Here is a 7,203-nt window from a genome sequence, read left to right on the forward strand (position 1 = left end):
AGCTTAAATCTATTCTGGTAAATGGTAGTGTTATGAACCTTAAATGCAGACATGATTAACAGACAAATCACCAGCTAGTGATTTGAGTACCTTTATCTACTTCACCTACATACCTGATGTGTACTTGCCTACCTTTAATTGTGGGGTTTTTCCTCTCTTTTTAAGAGCGTTTACAATGAAACTGTGATATCAGTATACACGTTATGTGACATCTACTTATCACACAGTGCAGTAAGTAACCTGCCATAATGCAGGATGGACAAAAACTATCTGAATGCCGATCTGTTTTTTTCCAGTTTTACAAACAAAGAATGGATATTTTGGCAACCGATGATGATTCATTTCAGAACTAAGCAATTGGTGGAATAATTTTTTTAAGTCAAGTCTGAGGTTCAGTTGTGCTCTTATTCACTGTGATTTCAGAGCCAAATAAGTGCATGAGACCATAAGCAAGTAACGCCTTTTAATTTAGCAGTAGGTGCTGATAAGACCAATACAGAAGCCAGCATAGAACAGTACATGGCACAATCATTACTTTGGTTTCTATCAGGAATGGAATCACCCATCACTTTAAATACGAAAAAGATTTCCATAAACTTTTGAACAAACAACATTAAGCATATTTTAACTGATATCTACTTCTGGGAAAATTTGTAAGCTTCAGTTGCTAATACGCTGCTAAGAGATGAAAATACTGTATTATACCCAATCATACACAATTATTCTAAAGGATATTTTATTACTGTACTTGATTTTAAAAGAATGGATGCAAAAAAAATATTCTACAGGATATTTTCACACAATATTCAATTTTTTTTCTTGAAAAGGTACAATTTAAAAAATACAAGCAACTTAAATATTCTATAGGCAAGATTTGTAAGTTATAAGCTTTGGACATATCTAAATTCAATATATATCTAGTAAAGAAGAATCAGAGTAAATTCCTTTGTATTTTAGTTAGCTGAGAATTCAAAGACTTTTAACACATTTAACTTTCTTCTATTTAATTACATTTAAATTCATCAATGTAATCCAAGCTATTAAGGAACCAAAGGTGCTTAGAGTTAAAAAGAGGAAAGTAGGAGAGTTTATTAAGTCCTATATGGCATAGAAAGGTGAGACATTTCCAAACAAGTATAAGTTTGTGCTTAGCAAGATTTTTTTATTGAAATTGGACAAAGTTTAATTTCAGATGCTGTATATTCCATAGTCATCTGTTTATTTTGTGGTTATCTATGGGAGTGAGACTCATTTACCTTCCAAAAATGTAAATGAAAACTTCAATGGAATAAATGTAAAATGAAAACTCTTACATGGAATAATTTTTTTCTGAAGTGTTAATAAAATAAAGCTAGTCCACTTGAACTTTCCTATCAACATTTTAAACATTTAACATCTAATGTTTCTGAGACTTATTTAAAATAACCACTGTACTACAGAAGAGAAAATAGATGATGTATTGATATCAAAGCAAACAGATTTTCCACCTGAAATATAAGCATACGCTATACACTGAGATTACTGAATTAATTTTACCATTGCATCCCAAAACAGCAAAAAATACAACCTCTTTCTAACAAATGCGGAAAACACTGTAAGCATGCAACAAAATTTTCTATCCTGATTTTGACCAGAGATATAAAGTTGAGTGTATGTAAGAGAAACATTTAATCACAATGATATCATAATCAAAGCACATATACTCCTCATCCAGCAATAGGCCAAGGATTTGGTACACAATAGCTAGTGAGTCTTAACCACTGCATATAATTTTACTGACAACAGAAGAATCATTCATGTCTCTTGTACAAGTCAGAAGTGGGTATACACCATTCTTTCCTCAGAAGAGATATAAATCTAAGTCCTGAGTTTATGTAATATGGTAAGTAAAGCCAAGTACAGTTCTACTGAAGTCGTCATAAACTTTAAATATGTACACATATACTTACACATATACACACATAAATACCACAGTTCTTAATTTCTCTTACAAAGGTGCTACGTGAAGTAAGAGTTCTGGCCATTTAAGTTTTAAAATAGCCCTGTTTTGGTATTGTTTAACTTAACAAAATAAATAGGACTTTTATATTAGCAAATAGTTTATATGCAGTCACTATAAAGCTAAAAATATGTCAAACGTATTATAGAAAACCCTAATCAAATTATACATTCAAAACACCTGAAAACCCAGTAAAGAACTACACCCTGTTATCAAAATCTATACAGATAGCATGAGGTTGAAAACATGCTAATCAAATGCTAATGTCTCCATAATGCTAAAAGGATGCTTCCTATCATTTCAAAGATCTCATATCACTTGAGGCTTTTTTTGCAAAGATTGTTCTTTGCATGATCACTCTTCCAGGAGCTTCACATTACTGAAAAATGCAGCTATTATTTCTGTTTGATATTCAGTTTTCACAGAATCAGAATCGTATAGGTTGGAAAAGACCTTTAAGATCATCGAGTCCAACCGTTAACCTAACACTACCAAGACCACCACTACACCATGTCCATAAGCACCTCATCCAAATGTCTTTTAAATACCTCCAGGGATGGGGACTCAACCACTTCCCTGGGCAGCCTCTTCCAATGCTTGATAACCCTTTCAGTGAAGTAAAATTTCCTAATATCCAGTCTAAACCTCCCCTGGTGCAACTTAGGGCCATTTCCTCTCATCCTATCACTTGTTACCTGGGAGAAGAGACCGACCCCCACCTCTCTATAACCTCCTTTCAGGTAGCTGTAGAGAGCAATAAGGTCTCCCCTCAGCCTCCTTTTCTCCAGGCTAAACAACCCCAGTTCCCTCAGCCGCTCCTCATAAGACTTGTGCTCTAGACCCTTCACCAGCTTCATTGCCCTTCTCTGGACACGCTCCAGCACCTCCATGTCTCTCTTGTAGAGACGGGCCCAAAACTGAACACAATATTCGAGGTGTGGCCTCACCAGTGTCAAGTACAGGGGCATGATCACTTCCCTAGTCCTGCTGGCCACACTATTTCTGATAGAAGCCAGGATGCCATTGGCCTTCTTGGCCACCTGGGCACACTGCTGGCTCATATTCAGCCAGCTGTCAACCAATACCCCCAGGTCCTTCTCTGCTGGGCAGCTTTCCAGCCACTCTTCCCCAAGCCTGCAGCATTGCATGGGGTTGTTGTGGCCCAAGTGCAGGACCTTGCACTTAGCCTTGTTGAACCTCATACAATTGGCCTCAGCCCATCGATCCAGCCTGTCCAGGTCCCTCTGCAGAGCCTTCCTCCCCTCAAGCAGATCAACACTCCTGCCCAACTTGGTGTTGTCTGCAAACTTACTGAGGGTGCACTCGATCCCTTTGTCCAGATCATTGATAAAGATATTAAGCAGGACTGGCCCCAACACAGAGCCCTGGGGAACACTGCTTGTGACCGGCTGCCAACTGGAGTAAACTCCATTCACCACCACTCTTTGGACCTGGCCATCCAGCCAGTTCTTTACCCAACGAAGAGTACACCCGTCCAAGCCATGAGCAGCCAGTTTCTCCAGGAGAATGCTGGGGGAAACTGTGTCAAAGGCTTTACTGAAGTCCAGATAGACAGCATCCACAGCCTTTCCCTCATCCATTAGGTGGGTCACCTTGTTGTAGAAGGAGATAAGGTTGGTCAAGCAGGACCTGCCTTTCCTAAACCCATGCTGGCTGGGCTTGATCCCTTGGTTATCCTCTACATGCCATGTGATGGCACTCAGGATGATCTGCTCCATCAGCTTTCCTGGTACTGAGGTCAGACTGACAGGCCTGTAGTTCCCCGGGTCCTCCTTCTGGCCCTTCTTGTAGATGGGCATCACATTTTCTAATCTCCAGTCAACTGGGACCTCCCCAGTTAGCCAGGACTGCTGGTAAATGATGGAAAGGGGCTTGGTGAGCACATCTGCCAGTTCCTTCAGTACTTTTGGGTGAATCTCATCAGGCCCCATAGACTTGCGAGTGTCTAAGTGGTACAGCAGGTCACTAACCATTTCCCCCTGGATTATGGGGGCTCCATTCTGGTCCCCGTCCCTCTCTTCCAACTCGGGGGGCTGGGTACCCAGAGAACAATTGGCCCTACTATTAAAGACTGAGGCAAAGAAGGCATTAAGTACCTGAGCCTTTTCCTCATCCTTGGTCACTGTGTTCCCTCCCCCGTCTACTAGGGGCTGGAGATTCTCCTTAGCTCTCCTTGTGCTGCTAATGTATTTGGAGAAGTATTTTTTGTTGTCTTTTACAGCAGTAGCCAGATTGAGCTCTAGCTCAGCTTTGGCCCTTCTAATTTTCTCCCTGCGCAACCTTGCCACACCTTTGTAGTCCTCCTGAGTTGCCTGCCCCTTCTTCCAAAGGTTGTAGACTCTCCTCTTTTTCCATGCAAACTTAATGATCCTCATCTTCAGGCCTCTCATTTTAAGGGTTTTGGAAACATCAAGCTGCAGAGCTAGGAAGCTGAAAAAAGAGGCCCAAATTTACAAGGGAAAATAAGTGTATGCTTATATCAAACATGTTGACATATTTGAGAAAATAAAGTGGCCGTATTTATTCGCATTGCTATCATCTTTTCTATAGCTTGTCATAACTACATTTTAAAAAGACTGGCACACTAAACACTTCTTTCTAAAGTCCAAATAAATGCTTAAAGAATATGAAAAACAGAACAGAAAGTGAAGAAGATGGATGGTCAAGAGAGCATTTTTCAAAAGGATGTATGATCAACAGAACCAAATTTTCCACAGAGATTTTATTTTCTTATCAAAAAAAACCTTTGAACCCACAAAACCAGAGGCAAAATATATTTTGTCTCATGTTAGCATGAACTGAATTGTATCAATTTATTGAAATGACATTAAGTTTTTCTTTTTTAGTCAGATCAACATGTAAATATGTCAATGTGTCATAGGAGTCACATGGCTGGAGGTAGATAACAAGAAATGTAGTCTGTGCAGAGTGTATCACAAATGAGAAGTTGGAGGCATCAAACAAACTTCTTTTAAAGGCTTACCATTTGGATTATGAGCAAGGGCTTTTTTGTCCCATTAAAATAAGTTTTGTTGAACATGTATGGGTCTTGATTTGGTAATGTCCTAAGCATGTAAATGGCCCTGCTGGCTTCTCTGACGTTGTTATAACTTTAGCCTACAAGAGTACGCTCAATAAAATTAGACAGACTACTAATACGGTAAAGATGAAGCAGTTTCTCATGTGCTATGTGAAAGAAAGGCAAAAATACTTATTTTCATGAAGCATTTTCATGAAGCACTTATTTCAGAAGCATCATGAAGGATCAAGTCCTGATTGCTGGACGTGAAGAAGTAACCAGAAAACAATATATAGTCAAATCCAATTGCTTAAAGCATAAAATTTTAGGGTTTGAAATTATACAAATAAAGAAGGTCAGAAATATGCAGTACATACATCATGAAATTCTGCTTACCAACTCAGATGTATCGTATTTTGATAAAAATCACTTCAGCTCTCTCTGCACCTGTGTTATCTGTTGTGACCTATGTCCATTTTGTATGCATACAACAAAAATAATTTGGCTGAAAGCTAAAGCTTTGGCAGGAGAGAACCGAATCCTGTGAAATTACAAAGCTGCATTTATAACTGCAGTTCACTGAGTAAAACATCAGAGCAGCTCACAGCTCCTTTTTCAACAAAAAACTACTTTTATTCCTGTAGCCACCAGAAAGATACTGCATGGCCAAAGCCAACAGCAACCTATTAGCCAAATCCATGCTGATAGAATTGTTTAGTTGAGATGTGCAGCTCAACTATCTTGATGTTCAGTCTTTTCCAGAAATCCTAGCTCTCCCATAGCAAGTGATGATTGATTACTTTTTTAGCTGAAAATACAAGCCTTGAGGTAAATGTTTTAAAAGCAAAACATTTGCTACAATTCACTTTTATGTCATAACCTGTAGCCTGCTATGGAAGGTTGCTACCAAATATTGTATATGATGCATGTGTTGAATGTTTACATGAATATTTCCTGCTATACAATCATAAGACGGACATTTCAACCACATTTTAAGGGTGCCAGATCAGGTAAAGAATGAGATAGAGAATTTTTTGTGCCTTTCTGTCAAAATGTATATGCACGTATGCTGACTATATGTTCTTAGAAGCTCCAGCTCCATTCCTGTCCCCACTCTCTCTCTTCTTTTTACCCTAACCTTTATTTGTGTGTGCCAGAAACACAGTTCTTACTGCCAGACCTCAGTATTATTACTTATTCCTATTTTACATTCTATTCATTCCACAGACAGAGCCCTTCCTTCCTGCCAGAGGTCTTGCTCTCCCTTTCTTACCATGCTAATTCCAGAGAATCCCAGGATCCCGTATCACCTCCTATCTCCCACTGCTGCCATAGGGCCATATCCTGTACGCTTACTCTTGTCCTCAGTGCCCACAGTATTCCTCTGACACTTCAGCTATCACATTCCCAGCATTCACCTTTCTGTCTCAGACTTCTCAACTCCTCAGTCCAGGATCCTGTCTCCCCCAAAACAAGAACTGTACTGAGTCAAACCAAAGATCCATCTATCCCAGTAAGCAGAGTTTTAGTAAAAAAACGAGAACAGGGCAAATGTATAAGATACCTCCCAGTCTAACAACCTCCTAGCCTCCAGACAATTTCAGCTCAGAGGATTTCCTGAACCTGATTATCTGATTAGAAGGACCATCCCAAAGGATGTCTCTGTCTCTCTCTTTTTAAGTCCACAAATTTCTGCAACTACAACATCATTTGGATGTTTCCCATACCCCAAAAAGTAATTTTTTTCAGTCTGAAAAGTTTTAACCTATTCCTTCTTTCTTGTACAGAAGCCACTCCATGCTTCTAATTATCCTTGATGTCTTTTTCTGAATCTTTACCAATTCTAATATATTTTAAATGAATGGAGCATCAACATGGAATCCCCTTTTATTTAACCTTTTCTCTTTCTTATGGTGTTGGAGATAAAGCACTCTTACACACCAAATTTCTTTTAATTATTTATCTCATCCGGAATAAACCTGTGTTATTTTATAACTTATGCCATCTAGGAGCTCCAATGATCCTTCAATGATCCAGACAGAATTTGCCAAAAATGAAAAATGAAAACCATTTTTTCCTCTTTCAGAAAATAGTTTCCTATGCCAAATCAGGTATCAGTCAAAACACGTCCTTAGGGAACAGCTCTGTGAGATACAAACCAAAT

This window comes from Ciconia boyciana, chromosome 9 (assembly GCF_034638445.1).
Source record: "Ciconia boyciana chromosome 9, ASM3463844v1, whole genome shotgun sequence".
In the NCBI taxonomy this organism is placed as follows: domain Eukaryota; kingdom Metazoa; phylum Chordata; class Aves; order Ciconiiformes; family Ciconiidae; genus Ciconia; species Ciconia boyciana.